This window comes from Oreochromis niloticus, linkage group LG20 (assembly GCF_001858045.2).
Source record: "Oreochromis niloticus isolate F11D_XX linkage group LG20, O_niloticus_UMD_NMBU, whole genome shotgun sequence".
Taxonomy (NCBI): Eukaryota; Metazoa; Chordata; class Actinopteri; order Cichliformes; family Cichlidae; genus Oreochromis; species Oreochromis niloticus.
The window spans coordinates 11204671-11228013 of NC_031984.2; the positions used below are offsets into that span (position 1 = coordinate 11204671).

General features: G+C 41.1%; 1 protein-coding gene across 1 annotated transcript in view; it reads right to left on the reverse strand.

Moving 5' to 3' along the window:
* camta1a (calmodulin binding transcription activator 1a) overlaps positions 1–23343 on the reverse strand; it is a 281030-nt gene that overhangs the window by 100736 nt on the left and 156951 nt on the right. The gene's annotated exons all lie outside the window — the stretch shown is intronic.

The window sequence follows — 23343 nt, forward strand, 5'->3', positions numbered from 1 at the left end:
GGCCACTGAATTCCCTGTTTCAGCGATTCTTTACTGAGGACAGATCCCGAGAGGTGCTGCTTCTCCCTGAGCTCCCCCACTGTGAATGACATCCACCTTCTGTTCTCATGGAGAGGGGCAAAAATGGGCCACAATCTGACCCATTTCAATGACTTATTCCACTACTTGAACCCAACTGTAGTTAAAAGCCTGAAGTGATGATGACCACGAAAGTGTGAACACAAGATGGTCTAAAAAGGAGTCACATAAAGAAAGTTATTGCCACCAAAAAATTAAAATAAAATAAAAACGACCATAAAATTATCATGTTCTCCTACTATGTTTGGTTTATTTTTTTTTACATCTCTTGTGTAAAAGGGCCATTCACTTAATCACTTCTTACCTTATCAGTCACTCATCACATGTTCCTCAACTGGGGAAGTAAAAAGATTTGCAAAACAAGAACAGAATAAAGCACCGTGACTGGTTTACTAGCCTGAGGTCGAATATGGCAACCGGAAAAAGTTACTGTACAGGTCTGTCCCTCTGAAACTGTTACTGTTACTGGATGGAAATGTTTTCATAACCTATCAAATTCATCAGGGGACTGTTTTATGGGGTCATAAAACAAAATGTGATAAATACAGTGCTTCAGGTCAAGGAGTATTTAAGCTCTTATACCCACTGTGGCCAGGGACCGGGCTAGACCTTCTTATAGCAGAACAATTATTCTTCAAAAGAGTGATCTCAAGTCTTGTTTACCCAGGGTTATAACACCTAGAATATAGGTCGAAATTCAAGGTAGCACTCTAGCATAGTGATTGTCCAAACCTTCACAGAAGACAAGAACAATAAACTATTTATAAAAGGTTGTTGGTCAGGTCTTGATAAATGTGTATCAGTGCCTTAGATGTCCACTGGATTGAGAAAGCATCTAGAATTAGCCTTAGATGATGGAGCAGATGCAGGCATCAGGTAAAAGAAGAGGGAATAGAGTGCGAGAGACTCCATGCAGCAAATGAATGCAGAAGCCGTAGAACACCTTGACAGGCAGATATCTTGCTGCGCACGAGATCTACCTCAGGGGACATCTGGCTAATTTCCTGTGAAAACAGCGGACTACCGAGGCAGGAAGCAGTGGTGGAAGTAAAAAAGAGAACAGGGAGAAGGTAAATTATTTTCCAATCTTAGAAAAGTTTTGCTAGAGTTTGTCCTGTTGGCAGTACGCACAACCCTGTCCCCCCCCCCAAATTGGGATGATGTAAAAAATGCAAATTTAAAAAAAAGAAAAAAAGAATACAATAATTTAGAAATCGCTTTAACATTGCATTTAATAGAAAATAGCAAAAATGTTGAAACTGAATAATATTTTCAATTTTAATTAAAAATATTTGCGAGGACAGAGGCACGTTGACCACTGTAACGTATCATTTCTTTTAAAAAGAAAAAGCATTTGGGAACTGAGGAGACCAATTACTGCAGTTCTCAAAGTGAAATGTTTTTTTGCAGCTCTTGGTTGATATAGGGTTTGAACTGTACAAAGGTTTGGGGCTTCTTTTGGTATATATCTTAGTTCATAATGTACCAAATGTTTTCTACTGCTGGCAGGTCTGGGCTGGAGGCAGCAAAGCACCCAGATTACTTCTGAGCCATGCTGTTGAAATATGTGTAAAATATGATTCTGCACTGTTTTGATAAAAAAAAACCACCACCACCACCAACAACAACAACAAAAGAGCACCTTACCTGAAAGCAACACCTCAATAGCAGCATATGTTGCTCCAAAATTGGTGCAAGTCATTCAGCATTAATACTGCCTTTACAAATGTGCAGCTAAGCATTAGTGCTGTACCATACCTGTGAACAGATCAATAAATGTTTACAAATCCATGTATATTAATATCACTCCTACTTGTCATTTTGACCCAGCATTTTGTGTTTCCTTGAAGTTCATTTTGTGCCTTGTGTTATTCTGATTTTGTATTAGTTTAGGGTTGAACCTGGAGTTTAGTGTTTTATCAGCCCTGCCTGTGTCTGTCCTCGGTGCTCTGTTCATGTCCCCGTGTTTGTGTTGTAAAACAGTCTGTGTGTTTCCTGTTTTACTTTGAAGGCTCGTGTTCTGGATTTCCTGTTCTGTTCTGAAGGTCTGTGTCTGTTGTCATTGTGTTCAGCTTGTGTCCTCCAGTCATCGTGTGTATTAGGATCAGCTGTTCTTCCCTCCTGTGTGTGATTACCCGATTACCTTGTGTATGTATATTTAGTGGGTGTCGGTCTGTGCTCGTCGTCGGCTTGTCTGCGTCTCTCTGCCTTTCACCCCGATTCCCGAGGATTTCAAGTTTGCTCTTTAGTTTTTCCCAGTTTAGGGTTCCGTTAGTATTTCTCATGCTTCGTTGCCTGTTTCTGCCACTGCCACTTGTAAATAAACGTCACACTCTTCATCAGTCAGCTGCCTGCATTTTGGGTCCTTTTCATTCCACAACACGACTGCTGCCCCAGCCGTGACACTACTGCACTTTATGTACATATAAAAAGTATGTAAAGTAACTGTAGAGTATCCAACTGTACATACCTTTATCTATTTTAGACAGGTTTACTGCATATAATTAAAAAAGAACAGAAGAGTATAGTATTTTGGCTTTTTTGTACACAATTTTTCTTATATATATCTCTTTTAGTTTTTTCTAATATATCTTTAATTTACCATCCTTCTGCTGTAATAAGTGAATTTCCCCATTGTGGAATTGAATAAATAGAGACTGAGATTGATTTTCAACCTTGTCCCTTGTATACAGAGATTTCTCTAGATTCTCTAAATCTTTAATGGTAATAAGTACAATAGATGATGAGCTCCAAAGGTTCTTTGGAATTTCAAATCAAGAAACTTAAATTTTTAAACAGCTTGATCATGTAGTCTTCTACAGAGCTGTGAACCCCCACCCATTTTTACTTCTTTTTATACATGACGTATAATCAATATATGTAATACAGACCTAATTATTTATGAGATGTCCAAGCTTTTTATTCTTTCCAAAACCTTTCCAGTCTTCTGTTTCTTCTTCTAAACATCTTTCTTGCTTGAAATTCAAAATGAACATTTTTTCAGTTTTAAGATTTGATATGTTGACTAGTTGGATTAGTTTCAGGGGACACGCAGGGATACAACAATCCAATTTGTGGATCGGATATTGGTGACAATGAGCTGATCCGTGGTCCGATCAGTTCAATTCTGCTTTATGTTGTTCTGTGTTTACTTCAACACGGAACAGCAGCAGCTAGCAACAGAGCTAATGTACCATGGAAGAAGCTAACAGCAAAGGGTCAGCAGTTTGAAGGTATTTCACGCCAACTACACCAACAGCTTCCATTTGTGAGTTTGCAAAAGCTTTTTACTTAACTGCAGACCATGGTCAAAGCGAGCTGACTGAACAAATCTGACAATTACCTACATGGATGCTGGTTCAGTGTAACATTTGGGAAGCTTTTATTATACTTACGGTAACATAATATATTGTTGTCAACTCGATCAACAGCATTTTACCTCAGCTGTCTCTTTTCTGCTCTACACGATTGTGTGTGAAGAGGAAAAAGGAGAAAGCAGCTGTAAAGGTAAACTGTAAATGGCAGCAGGTTGCAGCAGCCTAATAATTCTCACTTTGAACTGGAATGAGACCACTGCAAATAAATCAAGTAAATAACACCAATATTTTTTTTTTACTTTTTCACCGTAATCCGGGGCCTCTTTTCATTTAATATGTTGCTAATAAATACCAAAGTAAATTTATTTTCTTGGATCTATTTATTTTTGTAAATTGTATTTTGCAAAGTTAGGCAAGCCTCTTAAGTTGAGCCTGATCTTTCCTCACATATGAAAGAATAATTCCCCGTCTCTTCCTCATAGTGATTAATTCCGCGTACAAATTTAACACTGGTACCAGTTCGGTCCTCAGCATTGGCAGATGCCAACAGGTATCGTATTGGATCATAAATAGGAAAAGCTTGATTCATCCATCCCCAGGGACGGTTGAATGGGGAAAGCAGTGTGGGATGAAGGTGGGGTTGTGTCTGTGATGGAGCACCCTTCCTGCCTGTAGAATAGAGGTGATGGTACATGATTATTCAGCATGGCTCCTCATCAGCATCTTCTTTTGGGTGCCTTGGTCCCATTATACCTGGTCTCTCTGCAGCCCCAGACCCAGCGTCAAATACTCTCAAACACACTCGATATAAATACATTAACACTTACTTACAGTCTTTCTCTCTGACTCACTCTCATACACACACACACTGCCTCAGTTTTCATTGCAAATGGCACCAGGGAGAGCCACGCATTGAATGGCAAATGACAAATTCTGTTCTATATTCTCTGTAAGGGAAATATGGTGCCCCATCCTCATGACACATTTGATATACAGCCATTGCAAATTAGCCACAAGGCTGCAAATGTGGAATGAATTGATATTCCAATCATCTGCATGATATAACAGCACACAGAACAACGGCAAAGTCATCTGCGTTGCCTTGATTAGTGAAGTACACACGCAGGAGAATACAATTGTCTGTCTAAACTAGAGGCATACTTGTTTCCCAGCAAAGGCCCGCGTCTAATAGAGGCAGCCTCCAATAAATTTGTACAAATATTCCAACAGAAACAGGAAGGCCGTTCTAACAGTGGAATGCGTTGATAAACAACTGTTGTGTCTATTAGCAGATGCTACTGTCAAGCATTTGCACGTCAACAACAACAAACAGAGACAGGAGAGATGTGAATGAAGGAAGGAAAGAAAGAAAAGAAAGGAGGAAATGAAAGAAAAACAAAGAAAGAAACAAAGCAAGAAAGAAAGAGAGAAAAGGGGAATTGAACACAAAAGAGGTGAAAGAGTGAAAACTGGGGCTGTTCTCAGAAAGGTCAGGCTGATTGTCTCTGCCCAAATATGCTGGCCTTTTCAAAATTAACTTGGCAAAGGCGATATTTTCCACAAAGCCGGCATCATGAATCAAAGAAGCGTCTATAGTTCATCTCTGAAAGCAAAGCAACTTGCCTCCCTGTGAGCTCCACTCTCTGTACTGATACTCCACCCTCCCGCATAGAGCTGACATCTTCAGTAATTATGTAATTAACACTATGGCAGGGCCGATTTTAGAAAAAGTACATTATAATTGCATCCAGTCATTCATTAGTTAGGCCAAACATTTGATACACTGCGCGCAGGTGCGGCAGGGGGCCAAAGGCTACTTGCTTTTTGGATCGCTACTGCGGTGTCAATGACTTGATTGGTTTCTGCTTGATATCGCTGACAGGACAGGTTTTTGTAATTTACCAATAATTACCCTCACTCCCTGATACAATAAAAAAAAAGTCACTGGTCTCTGCTAAGATAAACCAATCGGGTGTGCTCCCTCTGCTCCCTGCCTCACGGTCTGCTTGTCTGGTGTGAATAATGCCCACCAGGCAGTGTTCAACTAAAACAAATATAACAAATCAAGAAAAAACAAAAGCAGATGCCACATTTTTTGTTTTCCCGTAGCACTTGTAATCCTGTATTAAACCATGCTAAAGCAGTAATTAACTGAGTGATAAAAGCATGTTAGAAAAAATGGGGAAACACGTACTGTTCAACATGATGTATTACATTAGTCAAAGCAGCAGTATGTCTCTGTTAACTGTGTTTATTGGGGGTTTTTAAGCAACAGTGGGAGCCTGTAATACACCAACAGACTTCTGACTGCAGCAAATGCGTTGTTAGGTTTAGAGTTTAATAGGTAAGACTGCCAAAACGGGGGAAATTTCTACAAGGCTTGGACCAAAGCAAATCACAAGGGTGCAACATAATTCAAAGGGAATTTGTCCTGGTCTGAATCCTGTAATGGAATACTTTTCCTGTGATTAGTGGATGGATATTATCAAACTATTATGATGTTACAGTCTGGTTAGGCAGACAGACAATTTGGTCCCCGTAACACCAAATCTGTCCCTGTCCCTGTGATGATTTCTTCAATTAAGCCTTCCTGGCAGAGGAGGCCAAATGCTTAACTAGGCAGAATTGGAGCTGCCACTAGCTAGAGGTAGCAATGGGCTCCACTTCAACAGCTCATTCATCAGCCCCAGCGCTACCACTGGGCCACCTGTTCTGACACTATGCAGGGATGGAGTCATTTGCATTCTGCTCCGACAGTCCTCCTTCCCTCTCCTCACTTTCTCTCCTCTTTCTCCGCCTATACAACTTTTAAAGTTCCTCAGTGGCAGCTCTGGCAGATAATTGAATACCAGGGTTTGATTTAGTTTGAAATCAATTTGGGAAGGGGCTTTTCATTCATTATGCTCCTTGGCTTAGGTAGTACGTCTAAAATCCCTCAAACTTTGGCATGGGCTCGAACATCGTCAATTCAAAGTGAAATTAAGCAGCCCTGAGTTGGATTGACAGGCAGGTAGTACATGATAGGATAGGGATAGTCTGTTGTCTCAGGAATGGACAGACTCTCCTCTCCTCCCCTCTCCTGGGGAGACTTTCTCCTCTGTGCTCTTTGTCACCACCAGGTGCTGCTGTGAAATAAGGAGAGAGGCGTCGACGTGAGGCAGCCATGCACATAGCTTAACATTTTAGCCAGCTCCCTGCAGACACATATGGCAAGTGTGTGGGTGGATGTGTGTATGCGTTTACGTATAACATTCTGCTTCTATGAGCACACATGCGTGCCTGTCCATATTTTTGGTTTAGGTATAAGAGTTCACGTCTTCTCATTTTTAGTTTCCAGATTTATTTAATTTTCACGCTTACAAAGTGTCTCTTTGATTGTGTTCCTGACAATACACCCTGCACAGTTGTTACACGGTTAAAGACATTTTGTTCTTTAGGCTCGCGGTTTCAGCACACTGGGATTGAAAATAATATGACGATCCTATTTAATTTGAGTAAGTTGTATCAATACTGAAAGAAATATATGGTCCCTTTTAGTGCATTTAGGGTGACACAAATTGTTTGGGCAGAAACACACAGAGCAAAAGCAAATCCCAATTCACAATTTTTTGTGGAATATACTTCAAGCACATGTTCTCTATCTTCCCTGGTGATCCTCTCTCAGCTCTTCATTGCAGCCACTTTCAGCTTGATTTTGGCCTTCAGCAAGTCAAACACAGCTCAGTTAGATTTGCCAGTCAAATACCACCTTTTCACCCTTAAAGGCTCTCTGGTCGCTCTGGCTGTAAGCTTTGGATCGTTGTCCAAATGATGTATGATGAAATGCCAACCAACGATTCTGTTGCATTTGACTGAATCTGAAGACACAGAATATAAGCATTCATCCTCTGCCATCAGTGAAATCATAAATAAATGCCAGTCTGCTAGTTTCACTGGCAGCCATGCCCAAGCAATAACAGAACCTCCACCATGTTTAACAGATGAGGTAGTATATTTCGGTTCATGAGCTTGTACTTTTTTCTGCCCACTTTCTTCATCATTTTGATAGAGGTTACTTTTTCTTTCATCACTCTTTAGGAATTTGCTCCAGAACTTGTCTGAAACGCAACCTGACCTGAATTTTACCCAATGTTTAATAAATCCTCTGAGATTATGATCCTCTCTTGACCGTCAAAAAGGAAACATGGAAGTGTACATCACTCTTCACGTATTCTGCATGCATATTATTCAAATTATTCTATTCAAGACTTATGATCCAGTCTACCAGCCACTGTGCAACTGCTTTTAAGTGTACTCAAGTGTGGATTTTTGCATACCAACTACCTTTGATATGACTTTATATAGATTTTTTGCTTTATTCAGCTTTATTATTCTCACTTGAATACACAGCTCTTTACTCTTCATATTGACTGACCTCCAACAGTCTCAGAAGAATCACTGAACTTCTCTAATTTCAGTGTATTCTGACCTCTTTTGTGCATAAATAAACATTATACAGGTGTCCGAAAAAAGCATGTAGTCACAATGCTGTAAAAAGTGCTACACTGGCCACACAGTTATTCTTATATTGACTTTAATCTACCTAAAGAAAAGCTCACTCTTGGCACTTAAATGTAGTATCAATTACTCTCTTTCAAACTGAATTTGTTGAAGTGCAAAAAAAATTGTAATTTGTCAAACGCACACAGACCGGAGTGTACATCTGTGCGAAAGAGTCCACCTGACAACTAGGCTGATACACTGACCACAATCAGTTATAAATCAATACAATGCATTAAACAATATGTTAGAGTCCATAATGGAACATAATAGTCCCTGTATTTGAAAACAACTTGATGCAATTGTGAAGAAATATGGAAATGTTTCAGCAGAGCACATTCACTAAGCACTTTGTGGGGTGTTAGAGGACTCTAACACAGACTGGAGAGTTGAACAGCAGTTTTCAATAAAGAAAATGGATAACATTGCCGAGTGCACAACTGCAAGAGTGCCTTAACTGAGAGAGATGAATAAATGGACACTTGACATCACAGCCACTGCTGGGGACATCAGTAGCAGATATCACTGTATGTTTTCTCTGCTTTAAAAGCAATTTCTTCCATTGGAGCCAACTTGTCTGACTTGGGGCTGTGTTAAATTGTTAAACCCCCCAGATATGGTAATCTGACCTTGAGAGAGTGTGTTTGCTGGGTGTCAGACCCTCTAATTCATCAGAGACAGGCCATTAGCTAGCTATCCAGCCACACAAACACACAATGGAACAGGAAGGAAAGTTCTCGGGGAAACAGCAGCAGCCCCGTTCTTGAGATATCATTAGTTACTGCCTTTCAAAACTGCTGAATTGGGACACTTACCTGACTTGCCCCATTTTTTGCACCATAAGAGCCAAGATGTTGATGAATGGATGTATGAAACTGTCACTACCAGGAAATAGAGAAAATAGGGTTAAGGACATATCCTAGCCAAAGTCTTTAACATGAGGGACTAATGCAGAAACACAGAAGACAGCAGCACTTACTCATTTAGGTAAAAGAATTGCACACTAATTTAATACTCCGGGCCTGCGGCATCTAAGCACGACTACATTTAGGGTCCCTTTTTGAAGGATTAGTGAATGAAGGACAGGATATGTAAATTGAGCATTTTCAAACTATTTCAAAGATGGCGAAGGGTTGCCACATGAGGTCAGTGGTTGCGAACAGCCTCATATATCTAGATGCCAAGGGAGATGGAATAGTAATTACTCCTGTGCATCTGTGTGCAGAGACACAGCCTCTGTCTTGTAAGCGGCAATGATTGACAGCCTCAATAAGAGACTCGCACCGCGCCCCGTGCCCTCCGCCTACATGCCCCTGTGACAACTGGTCAAACCCATCGTCTGGTGCCCCCAAGGCGGGGCACGGGTGACACCCCCCTCTGATAATCCTGCCCATCACATCCATCATGCCACCCTGCTCACCCCATGAGAGGGCACAACCGAGGGAATCTAATCAGGCAGTCTAATTGAGGAGCAGTGCTAGCCAATACCAGGCCTAGGAGGCTGGCTCTGCCTGGGCAGGCTCAGGGGACGTCAATAACACTCAGCGGGTGTCGATTCATCAAACCTCCTTAATGTCATTAGCCCTGAGAGGCTCGCTTAACCCCCACCCCTCCACCCCCGAATCTTATTCTCTTATGCCTCAAACTTTCTCGCTCACTTTCTGTTGCCTCTTCTCCTCCACGTGCCTATAAATCTATCCATCTCCCACTCACATTAGTGCCTTCCTCACCCATCTTTCGATAGGTAATTATATGTTTGCCATTGATAGCAACTTCGGCCTTGACTGAGAAAATGTTATATCTATATTTCTGTATTTGGGAAATTAGCACTGTCTGCTTTTTAGACTAAGCTCCACTCCTTTTTTTTTTCAGTCCTCCTCCTGTCCCCCTCTGCCCCAATATGTTCTTCCCCTTTCTCTCCAACAACATGTGGCGCATATTCCAGCTGTTTATTAAACAATGCCAGAGCTTCCTAGGAGCAGGTGATGCAGTCAATTACTCCACAATTACCTGGGTAATTATGCAAAGGAGGAGAGAGAAGAGCAGTAGCACAGGGATGAAGAGGACCTTGGCAGAGGTGGATCGGCTGCGTTGGCAGTGTTTGGGACCCAGAATGGCAAGCGATTGAGACCTTGAAGTGACAGTGCCAGTGAGAGTGCAGCTATAAAGGACGATGTGCCCCCTCACCTGCCAAAAACATACACTCACACGTACATAAACAACCACAGACAGAGTTTGAAACACTCAGCTTGTGTCGTACTACTCTGACACCCGGATGCCTCTGTGTATGTGGCTTTTCTGAGTGCTCAAGCCCGCTGTTTTTGTTTTGGACAATAACTTTACAGTGTTTCTGTGCTTTTCACTCCACTGTTTCCTCTGCTCCCATGACAATTAGATGTCTTATACCTGAGAGGCAACAAAGAAAGGAGGGCAAGAGACGGGAAAAGGCAGGAGAACAATGTCGAGGATGTTAAGGATTGAGTGAAAAAATAAAGGAAAGAAGAGCAAAGGTGGAATATGAACAGACAAGGAAATCTATGCTTCTGTGAAATCTATGTTAAACCTGAATAAATAACCAAGCCTGCTTGGTTTCTTGTTTTTGCTTTGAGCCTGCTTTTCAGCGTATATATAAAGACCAGTCATATTTGGTAACATGCACATTTCCTTTTTCTCAAACTCTACTCACAACCACTAACAGCCACTGCTGCTCTGCAATCATCCATGTGGACTATTTTACACATTGACACCAGAGCTCATGTCAAGCAGGCCTGACAAGCATGTCTTGGGGTAAATTGAACCATACAGTGGCTATTCTGAAACAAAAAAGAGTCAGATGGAAGAAGAGCGCTTGGCATATTTCCTGTCATGGGAGCTTTATGCACTTGGATTGAAGATATTTTCACTGGCAGGGTGAATACTAAATTGCTTAGTGTCAGCTCATCACTTAAGGAGGATTGTTGGTGGGTATAATACTTCCCTGCACATGGCTTCTCCAAATAGTCTCAAGCCAGCCAACCCCACTTAACTCTCTCCAAGCGTGCTGACGTGATGCCGTGGCCGGAGTCCTGTCTGTGGACACTAAGCTTTCAGTTATGGCTCCCCAAACTCATCACTTTGGCTCAGATTTTTCTCTGTGTTGCAGATTAATTTATAAATCCCACATCAAGAGGGAGGTTGACTGACCAGCCAAAGTAGACATGACCACATTTTACAAAGAGACAGCTGAAGAAAAAGTGGCAGAAAAATGTCTAGTTTTACAGCAAAAAAGAAAGAGTGAGCAAATTAGTGAATGAGTATTCTGTCCAACCCCTTTCCCCCAAAAATGTTTGATAAATAAAAGTAACACATCTGTCCTTGGCTAAGTTATACTTTTCTTTTTTGTCCTTTTTTTGTCCACCTGTCTGTTTGCGTCTGAAAGGGCAGAATTAGATAGTCACATGACCATTCTGTGTTAGTGAAGATGGGCATGGGGGAATTGCCTCACAGCTCCGTATCTTAAATCTGTGGGATTAAGCTCCATTAAACACGGAGCGCCGCCACAGCTTTATCTCTGGATTTCACTCTGAGACAGAGCAGAGAGTACGAGGAGGAGGGAGTCGGGAGGGGGAGAAATAGCGATGAAACGTCCTTCACCTTTATCGACCAAATTATATAAAAAAGGAGGGATGAGAAAAATTGCTTGCCTCTTCCACAATGGTGGAGAATGGGACTCGGCCATCATGCACTCATGTGCTAGAACGCTTAAATATCCAGACAGCCACTCCAACACTGGCCACTACCCTTTGGCACAGAGACATACATTAGAAAAAGGCATTTCCCCAAGCTATACTGGCCATTTGATGAGAAATGACCACTGCTGACTCTTGTCCTCTAGTACTAAGTCAAAAAACCCACCTCTTCAGATGATAAGACTTACGGTAACAATTAAAATGCTGATAATAATCATTTAAATAGTAGAGATGTGATATTTTTTTGTAGTGAATCAAGTCTCCTTATGCTTTTGTACAACCTGTGTTCATATATGGGTTTTTTTTTTGCTATAGTAGGATATCAGCATGCTGGCTCTCTCTCCACTTTTTTGCCACACAGAAAATGAATCAGCGCCTTGCTCAATACATTAACTGTATAGTTTGAGATAAAAAAAAAAGAAAAAAAAGGAAAGGTGAGCAAGCTGGGAGTCAGGGTGGTCCAGTGATGAACACCTCCTGTGTCAACCCTTCATCCTCTTGCTCTCTCTCTTGCTCTTCTCTCTCCTCTGGGCTGTTATTGATCTGATCTCCTCCTCTCTCAACTGGAGCCATGATTCATGTTGTTCCGACTGGCCCTCACTCACCACACACAGACACAGCTCAGTCATGCCCTTCGCTATCTATCTGTCCATCTGTCTCTGCCTGCTCTCCCTCTTTCTGCCCTCAGGCAAGTCAACCTGCTATTCATATAGGGCTACCATGACCCGGTATGGCCTGGGTGTAATTATTATTGCTTCTCATTATTTGTGTTTGTATCTTTATTAGATCTTTGTATGAAGCTCGTCATCTTCCAGTATGAATCTCTTTGTATTTCTTCTTAACAGATGATGGGAATCAATGTTGAAAGCTGCCTCTTTTGAAGTTCTTTCTTCCTATCAAGCTTTACATGTACTTCATGGTGCGTTATACAGGAAAAGCAGTTTTCATAGCTCTGCATGGCTGTGCTTTATGATATCGATTAGGCCAAATGTCATTTCTTGTCCTAGCAGGGATTCAAAGAAAAGTTTTTGGCATTTTTTTGTGGCCTATATGCAATTTAAAAATATATATAAATATATTCAGATGTCATTTCTCAAAGTGTTCAAGGCCATTCCAATTCAGAATGTTCATTTTCTGATGAAAAAAGCAAAATAAAAAGAAAAAAAAAACCTAGAGATACAGCGGGAGAGAGAGAAGGGACAGAGGGAGAGAGAGACAGAGATGTGCAAAGGCCTTGCAGCAGCAGAAGCACATAAAAGCCTAGCTTCAGCCAAGGCCCCTGCTCCAATGTGTAGAAATTAATTGAGTGAAAAAAATCTGCTGTTTAAGGTTGAAGTGGGTTATGGGAGGCAGGGTAACAATTGTTTTCTGTTTGCCAGGGGCTATATATCGTTCATTCCGGCTTTCTCTCTCCTCCCCGCTCAACGCTGGCCTCCCCCCCCCCCCCCCTCTTCCTCCCTTACCATCCATCCACCTTCTAAGCCTCTCTTGCTCCCTCCTCTCTTTTTCATCAGTCTTTTATTTTCCACAGTCTACAGTCTTTTTGATTCATTTTTATCTCTCCCATTTTCATCTATCACACAGGAGATTTTTTTGCTGTCTTTAAACGTAATTTTCTAGCAATAACAGGCACCATTTATGAAATGAGGGTTTTGCCGAATTTGCTTATGTGTGTGTGTTCAGTGTGGAAATTCCCTCACATTTGTGGAATATATATACATAGTGTAAGACAAATTTAACGCCCTAATAGTAAAACTATACATGTGCGTAAATACAATGAATTCTGTAGGTGAATCGCTCTACATGCATGCGTCTTTATTCGATGGTAGTGACAGGAACAGGGGACGAGTGTCGACACACTGTGCAGAACAAGCTTAGCACCCCCTTGGGCTTAAACAAATGACTCATTTTCTCTTCACATTAAAATGTGCAATAAATTTCTCAGAAGTCTGCTGCTAATCCAAAAAACTATCAAAACAGCAACAAAAAGCTAAACAAGAGACATCCTTAAAATCAACACGAATCAAAGACGGAGTGGGAGACAAAGATGCATGCGCTGCACGGCATGATGAAGCTAACATCTATTCAGATCACTGTTAAAAAAACAACAGCATTGGTACGCTGATGTGTCAGCATACAGAAAAAGAGAGGAATGCACAGAGCAACACACAAACAGAAAAGATAAAAGAAAGCAGAGAAAAGATGGATAACACAAATGAACAAAACGCTAATGAAGAGACTTTTATCTGCTATGATAGTTCCTCCGTTGCCCAAAGCAAAGGGTTAAACCTGTTTCCTGTGTTAAACTACTCTTTAAGCACTCTTTCATGTAAAATATCAAACCTTTCAATATCACTCTGAGGAAAGCACAGTTGCTCACCCTGTATATTTCTATACAAACACTTAAGTATTCTCTTTGAACTTTGCAGTTCCACTCATTATACCTCCTTTGAAGAGCGAATGCTGGAGCATTGGTACATTTTGATTTTGAAGTTATTAAATGCAACACAGCAGCAAATTACATCTAAACCTCTGTTTTGCTGGTTAATAATACATAGGCCATGTGCAGAAGCCAGCAGAATAAATAGCCAAGCAACAAGAAAGATAAAGGAACCCAACAAGTGAGATGCTTGAGTTTAGCAAATTCATCTCAGTGTAACTGTTAACATATCAATATTTTTTGCAGATTAAGCACAAACTGTGATGCTGTACTTGCTTTTTGAGTTAAGAGAAGATAACGTCACTGGATGACTCTTCCTTAACACCTTTGCTGCCCTCCAGTAGTGTCCTAAACACTAACTCCAGTGTTGCACACCCTATCTGAGAGAAATTAAAATAGCCACGTTGGGGAAAGTAGACACAGTTCTGCCAAGGCCATAAGGGATCACAGGAAAACTGCTGTTCTTGACATAGGGGCTGGCCTTCACTGTAATAATGGCTTCATAACAGCAGAGACCTAAGTGGCTTTTTCAAAGGAGAGAAGCAGATGGGGGTAAAAAAGAAATTACACACACAGACAGAAAGTTAAAGGAACACGATCAAGACAGAGGGGTAGAAAGGGAAACTTGTGGCTTTGGTAAACGCATACCCTTAGCATCGGCATTATAAATGCTAAGTTAAGTCATATAGTTTGGTAATAAAAAAGTTAAACACCTAGTTACTGCAGATGGAGCTCAAGTGAATCATTCTGTTAACAGTAATTTAGCATTTCTGCAGCAATCACGTAACCAGCAAGACTTTGACACTGACATAGGCATACAACAAAATTGGAATAATTATTATTAGCAGAAAACCATGTACAGTTGCAGTGTCAAGGGTCATGCAGTACTGTGGTGCACAGTCTACAAAAGACACCATCACTCTTAACTTCACTCTTAACTTATTAACTGCAGCCTCCCCTGGTCTGAACATCAGCATAAAAATGGTTTACTGGGAGCTTCATGGCATGGATAACCATGGCTCAGCACTTCTTGTAGGTGTAATTTTTCGGTGGCCCAGTGCTTTTATCCATATATTGTAGCTTTAGAGTGGGACCCCACTTTTGTAATTAAGCATACTGGTTTATGTTGTTTAAAATAGTCTATTTATCCTTAAATTTGTGGTATAGCTTCTAAAGGTGGCCCAGTGTATATTCATGGTTTATTTATGATTTGTTGTGATTTTATTGATTTATTTATGAATTTGTCTTGTATTGCGCATTTAAATATAAATGTTATTCATTTATTTATTTATTTTATCGAACTACAAAGTGACTCGAGCGTTTCCCTGCCAAAGTTGGTTCTCCGACAAGTTTGTGTGCTCTGGTGTCTATCCTCCATATCCTGAAGAAAATAAAGCATTTAATGCAATTTACAGTGCACATTATAATGCATTTAATAGGTTTTCAAAATAATAAAACTACTCTTCAAACATAAATAAGGTGACCGCTGTGGCCCTGCCTCTACACAAAAATGTTACAAAAGTGTATAAAGTAGGCAAAAGCTGGTACCGCCTGCTTTTCTTTTTCTATGATTTAAGCAAATCATTGCCAGGAATGATCTGAGGTCCTGACTAGAGTTGACCTTTAAAACATAACACAACTCACTATAAGACTTAGTATTTTCTCTTGAGTATGTGTCTTTGAAGAGCGTTCTGGCCTGAGCCGCTGAAAAGGTAGAAAACAGAAATGTTGCCTGTTAACATAACATTCAGCTCTGCTACTATTAAGCATTCTCTTTTCTGTTCAAAATCTCTTTTTTTTCTTTTTGCTGTGTCATATTGCTTTAGGTCATCTTTATACATGTTATTCTTTCCAAATTGTTTTTACCACAGGAGAACTGAAAAATTGAAGCTGCCAGATAGTTCTCCCTTTCCATGAGACCTCGGAGGGCTTTGAGGAACTGCTGTGGATAGCCAAATTCAGTCTAATAAGAGACAATGTCCTTAAGTTCAACAACAAATTAAAATATGTTTCTGTCTGGTTTTGTGAGGGGAGTTCCTTCCTCCTCAACACAACACAGAAAAAGACCCCTGTGGAGATGCCTCAACATGACTACACCGCAACATTTTGCAACAGTTGTAAATTAAATTAAGGAAGGTATTGATAATATACAGCTTTATATTACACTCTTTATATCATCACTCCATACAACAACCTTTCTAATGTTTAGCCAACCCAAAATAGGCTGATGGACCAAAATGGTCCAATGGTCCAATGATAGCTGGGTCAGCATGAAATACAGAGCTTAACGTTTCCAGAGTGATTTGGAAACTGTTAGATAAAAGGGACAAAAACTAATTACGGTGAGCTTGAAGGAAAATCACGAGTAAAGTGCAGGTTCCTAAGGCTTACGGGTAACACGTTCATGTCAGAAGGCTTTGATTCGGTCGCTAATAACAGCATAACAAACACAGTTGAGCCCTTATGGAGAAGAGAGATGATAATTAAATGTGCCAGAAAAACAACAACAAAAAAAGCTGCACAATAACTAAAATAGTTATCTATTTTGGATTTTAGGCTCTACCACTCTAATGTCCATGGCAACATTTAAGGACCTTAATAATTTATTTGTATTGATTGATTTTGACCTTGTTCATTACTATGCCATGAAGCTTTTTTATATTCTCTCTACATAAGCTTAGGTTTACCCTATACCTGAGCCTGAAATGAGCAGACCGGTAGCTTAACTGCTTTCACATGCCCATGTAGCCGTTCAGTTTTACTATATGTGAGAGCCTAAGGTTATAACCATGGAAACAGTTCTTTAAAATATTGCTCACAGATTGCCTTTAACTCCTCCACAATCAGGTAATTCAAAAAGGAAGAGCTAGTGTGCTCTCAGGCAAGCGAAAAAAAAGAGTGAATAACAAAGTCGACTCCAGGAGAAGAGCGAATACGATGGAAAAAGTAATCAATTTAGTGCCTTTACAGAGCAGGCAACTGACTGTTGTCTAGCAGACAGCCTGTAAGTTAGAATAAAAATGTAAAATACAAACTTTTTTGCTTTGGGCATTGCTTGTATCAGTAATGTGATCTTAATTTCACAGTTGACTTGGAGCAGGGACAGGAGGGAAAGCACGCATTGTGTCACCTCCTCACAGAAAAAGGGGTTTTGTTTAGTGCCCTCTCACATCTGGCCTCACAATCTGGTGATATCAGCTACTGCATCTGTAAATCAGTGTTACTACTGCTACTAAAACGCATACAGTCACCCACAGCAACCCTATTTCACAGATATGCAGCCAGTTTCACTACAACTTACCAACTCTACCCACTCATTTGGCCATGAAATAGTGAAATGTTAGTTTTAACCAGCTGGGCAAAAAATGAACAGACAGACTGGATTTTAAAAGTGGGATTCGGGGGAATAATACAGTCCTACAAATTTAAATATATATTTGATTTGCTACAAACGGAAGGGCTATAATACTTGCAAGCAGGAGTTAAATACTGAAGGTCATGTGATTTTGAAAGCCAATGCAGTGTAGCATCCAGTGCTCATCCAGTAGCATCCACTCCATTACAACATTAGCAACTAATGTTTTGACATTTGTCTTCATTATTATCAATGAACAGAGGCGATTGAGCCACCAGCATGCTCCATTACCTTCCTTCATTGCACAGTTGCACAGTTGAAATCACACATTAGGGTGGATCCAACATAAAATGACAAGTTACGGGAGCTAAGGACTACCAGCTGATTATTTAGGTGGTGGAGGGTGAGAGAGTTAGGTGAAGGCATGGTGGGGTGGAAGAGATGCAGGCAAGGGATTTGGGGAATTGGTAGAGAACTGTACCAGCATTAAAGTGTAAGGAGCACGGGGGCACAGAGCAGCACAGCACACCTTAAGAAGAGAAGCTCATTTCAATCGGTATAATTAGCCTGTGGTAATGAAATAAGTCAGAGGCACTGCCACCTTCACTTAAGAGAAAATCGATCTGTGTTTGAGGGAGTTTATTAAAGCTTAGGAATAATGGGAAGATAGGATAGAAGGGGTGGAGGAGTGGAGGTGATGGAGGCTGAGCGCACATTAACAGCTAATCAGAAAGAAAAGGTGGTAGCAATGGGGTAGAAGCTTGACAAGAAGCAGAACAGAGATCAGCTGGAGTTTCCCAAAATAAAAGCGTTTAAGGTCTGTGCTATTTCACAGGGGGAAGCCAGGGGGACGTGAGAGCTATGAACATGTGAGACATACATGCTGATTATAAAGATGAGATCTTTTTTTCTTTTTTAAACATAGTTTATCAAGGCCTGTTGCAAAAGAGGAATCTGACTGATAGATAGTCACTGGAAGTGCTTGCAAGGGTCTTTTTGGACGTTGGGTGAATAACTTGAGCTTGGTAAGCACCGGGTGTGGTGAGATAATCACTGATGGACATTTCTCCTCAGGTTCCCCAAATGCATGCTGGTTGATGTGGGTGCTGCTTGCTCATTTATCCAGCCGTCTGGCCAACTCACCTGGAGTGATGGGGGAGACGTCAGGAAGGCAGGCTGCTATTTCACGGCCTGTTAAGCGCTAATGCCGCAACATGCCCTGCGCTCCAATTTTAGGGAACAGGGAGCATTACCGCCCAACTCAAGGTTCTGTCCGTCTGGACTGTGGACTTGGACAGTAGTGAAGGGAGGGGGTTAGCAAGAAGAAAAAGAGGTGGGAGTAGAGGAGAATGATGAGATGTCTTGTGAATGAATTAAAAGACAGAAATAAAACAAACAGAGAAAAGCTCACAAAATAGTAAAAAGCAGAAACAAGTGGAATCTTTTCACACAGGCTGCTGAGCAAGCACTGTGGAGCAGACAGGACAGCAGCACACTGACATCCACTTCTGCCATGCTAGGCTGCTTCTCGCAGGCCCCAGAAGTCCCCTCGCTCCCAGGCTTACAGCCTTTCCCTTGCCAGAGCTCCTGAACATCACTAGCCTGACCCACCCACAACATTTGTCCTCAGTGTGCACTAAACTTGGCCCATGTAATAACCACAGAACCTCCATTAAGCACAGCATGGCTAGAGAATCAGAGCATCTACAGCACAGTGTGAACAGTGTAAAGAATCTCCTGTAAAACAAGTGAGAATGTGCTCAAGTTATGCCAATTCTTTGTGTTCTGGCTTGTGAATGTGTAATATGAATTATGCATAAAAACATTATTCTCTTCTCTTCTGAAGCAAAGAACTAGGAAGAAATTGCTAGCTCTTTATCCCATCCTACATTCACTGAACGGAGGGCAAAAGTCAAGTCATTTATGTCAAGCATGTGCTTACAGTAAACATCACATCCATCATAGTGTAGTTACAGCAGTGATGGATCACCTTTCTCATCTGCCATTCTTGAGGTGTGAGGTGTTTAAAGGACATGACCCAGGTCTTTCAAGGCTGCAAGAGGTGGCGTGCACATGGAGAAAGACACAGCAGAGTCCAAGCAACATAACCCAGCACAGATGAGACCCGCACTGTATTTCTATACATACAATGTGAAACAGCAGTTATGGGCCAATTTCTCTAAGCCCCCATGTGGCCTTGCAGTCCTAAGTCATTTTCTTCCTCTGCTTTCCCTCTGCACCAAGCTCACGTTCGTAGTATTCGCCACCTCTGGTGCTAATACAGCAATTAGCTCTAGTAAATTAGACTTGTTACAAGGCATAGGGCCTTGCAGACAAAATCAAAAGAAGGTGAGTTACACACTTTCCAAGTAACTGACAAGTGTGCCAACAAGAGCCATCGGCCATGGCATGTGACTCATAATGATTTCAGTTCAGTATGTTCTTTATCTCATATTGTTGTGTACTGTACACTGCACACTTTGAATATTCAACAACTGTACTATAATTTTCAGCCCATGACAGTCTTTTTGGACTGATAGACACAAGCTAATTTATTTTCAAACATGTAAATAGTGTCTGCTAAAGAATTTCCCCTCTCTGATGCATGATGCATTTCTGGTAATTGCCCAAATGCTTGTTAGGGCTACATGCTTGTGGACTATCAAAGCTCAGTGGCAGGCTGGGACTATTATGCAAGGCTCATGATTTGTTGGAACTAAACAGTAGGATTTAAAAAAAGATACAGGTACAGTTAGGTGAATGAGTAGAAGAATACAACAAAAAACACTGGGCTCAGTGACAAAGGCCTAGAGACTGGTCAGTGACATCCTGGCAACCTCCCATCACTATAGGGAAGAATGTTTAGCCCAGACCAGTTGATGCGTGGTTTTTGGAGGTTGCTGGCTGTCACTTGCAGAAATCAGTCACAAAGACGGTGCTACCAGATTGTCACGGTCACTGGTAGTTTCCAAAGAAGACGCAGATTTGTTTGCAAATATCAGTTAACCCAGTGGTTCCCAAACTTTTTTTGCTGGGCCCCCCTTGTTTAACAAGAAAAATGTTCGCGCCCCCCACCCCGCGCGTACACGCGCGCACGCACACGCGCACGCACAAACACATCCTTCAACCACACCACCCATATTTTGCTCCATTGCGGTTTATTTCACACCTCAAACATTTATTAAACAATTAAGCAAATACAAATAATCTGCAATAAATTACAGGTAGTAAGAAAATAAACTACCAACTCTTTTACGCTCAGTCCGCACCTACACGGGTATTTTTGAACGCGCAGCTGTTTCGGGCACATGTAAACGGCGTATCGAATCACCGAGAACGGAGAGTTTTTAAAACTCCTTTTTTTTGCGTTTACGTGTGGACAAGGAATACAGAGTTTGTCACGCAATGTCAAAGGTATGTGCCTTTTTCACGTCACACTGTGCGCCACGTTATTGTTTACATGAGATAAATTGCAGAATGGCAGATAGAGACACAATACTGTTACTGTTAATCTGACTATCTGCAGGTTTTACAGGCTTACATATACAGGCCATTACTGTCCCTGCATTTAGAAAGGCAGAGGCATCACGGTGTAATTATTTTACATGTAGTTGTTTTTTTTCCTGTGTAATAATGTTCAACATTGCTATCAATACATTTTTCAAAAAACCCCTCTACAAAATGGGTTCAAAAACATAAACAACTGTGGGATACTGTTTGTCCGTGATTTGAACAGCCCAGCGCTGCTCCCGATGCAGGGAAAACTAATTCTGCAGGGAGACCTACCTCAGCACTTGTGCAGGTGAAACCAAAGGGAAGATATGCTTCACCATATTTTCTAGTCTTTGGCTTAGAATGAAGTTGGTTTGGAAACATATTCAGCGATGCTTCATCTCCTGCTTTGCGTTTGTGTGGGCGCCCCGTGCTAGCAGTGTCCAAGCGTTGTTTTTGTTTTTGTTTTTTTTCCCTTTTCATGCCGCGCCCCCCCTGCAATAGCTCTGCGCCCCCCTAGGGGGCGGGCCCCACACTTTGGGAACCACTGAGTTAACCAATGACTTTGCAATAGTGAAACTTGGAAATGAGCAATTCAAACTAGAAACAGAGAACATCCAGCTTCCAAATAAAAGTTGTGCCTTACTGCAGAAACCAACAGGTTTCAAAAGGCAGAACTTGGACGGGGAATGGTCTGTGTTTTTGGTTTGTGTTTAAGTCGTCACAGTTTTATTACCACTCAAGTGGTTGGCACGTACTTGCAGACAAGTCAACATCTTCCACTCAAACTATGGGTGACCGCAGCAATCTGCTAGCGGCCAAAGCGATCACAAGGGGGTTCTCCGTGCAGTAGCGTACACTTTTTTGCGCCCAATTTCTCCTAGCAATTGCCAGTAACCTCTCACAGCCACTCACCAACTGATCAGATACTTATTTTTTCTCCCAGTGACTGATGGTTATTATGTGGTTGCCAAATACTCACTATGCCTGACATCTCTGTCAGTGTTTAGCCATCACTGTGTATTATTTGGGCAAAGAAAAAAATGTTACTGCTGAATCCAACATGCCATAAACGTTTTCACTGTTCTTGGTCTTAAAACCAGGTTATATGTATTCTATGTAAAGCAGTTGAGGACGCAGTGGACAGTGGTTAATTGTGTACTCTATTAGATAGCCTACCTGCTGACTTTACCTCTTCCCATTCATGTTTGACTGATTCTACCTGCAATTAATTTAATAAAGATGAACTGTTTTAACTTTTGGGGGGGTTTTGTTTTGTTTTTTGTATTTCAGAATTGTTGTGAGTTGAGCTGTGACAGTGATATTCCAATTGACGAAGTTATTCCAAAGAAAAAACAGCTGCTTTTCTGAAGCACTGAGCAGGATAGATGCTGGAAAATAGAAAATATAATACAGTATTCTGAGGAGGCACTGCCTCAGTGGATGCTGATATGGGTACAGATGATATAGCAGATATCAGGAAAGAGTAAGACACTTTCAACTAATATCAATTGCTACTTTGTAGTAAATATTCTGCTTTAGATATAAAGTAGGTTTATTTATATTTAAAGTCTCGTACTATGATTTACTTATAAGAGTGGTCATGTTTACACTTTTCTCATGCACCATTCCTCAGTTTTCTTAACTACTATTCGAGCTCAGTCTCATTTGGACCTAGTAATGGTTGAGAAAGAGATGGGACTAAACCCTAGACTGGTCAACGGTGCGTCACAGGGTACCACATACAGAGCGACAAATCTTCACTCTTACATTCGCACCTACAGCCAATTTACAATCACCAGTTAACCTGCATGTCTTTGGACTGTAAGAAATTGTGCCACACAGGCATAATGAAAGGTGTTCTACGAGTTTTGGATTCTACAGTCAACTTAGTTTTTATATCCAGTGGAAGTGCATGCACTTTGCCTTCCTATCACCATATAACTCTGACAGATGTCACTTGGCTGCTGTGCATTTTCCCCCCTAAGAAACTAAACCACAAAGGGAAGAAGGATTTCTGAGTTCCTCTCTGTACTGGTTTATATATGCAGTGGCTACTGATAAAGTCAGAGCTCAAACACAAAATAGTGTCTAAACATAGCCTGAACTCACACATTAATTGAAAAAGAGTAATGCAGGTTGAGGTTACTAAACCTTCTTTACAGCCAAAACTGGAATCATATTTAATGCTTCAAAAGGACTGATTTGTGTAGTCTCAATGGGTTATCAGACCACTGTAGGACCAGAGATGACACTGAGCTGGCTAAGCGAGGGAAGAGGCCATTTTCTTGGAGTGACAAATATCTAGAGGAGTAGAAACACCGAGTAGAGCCCCTGTTGGGAGAATGCCTGAGCTTTGTCTTTGTCACACAGTGTGACACAGATGCACAGCAC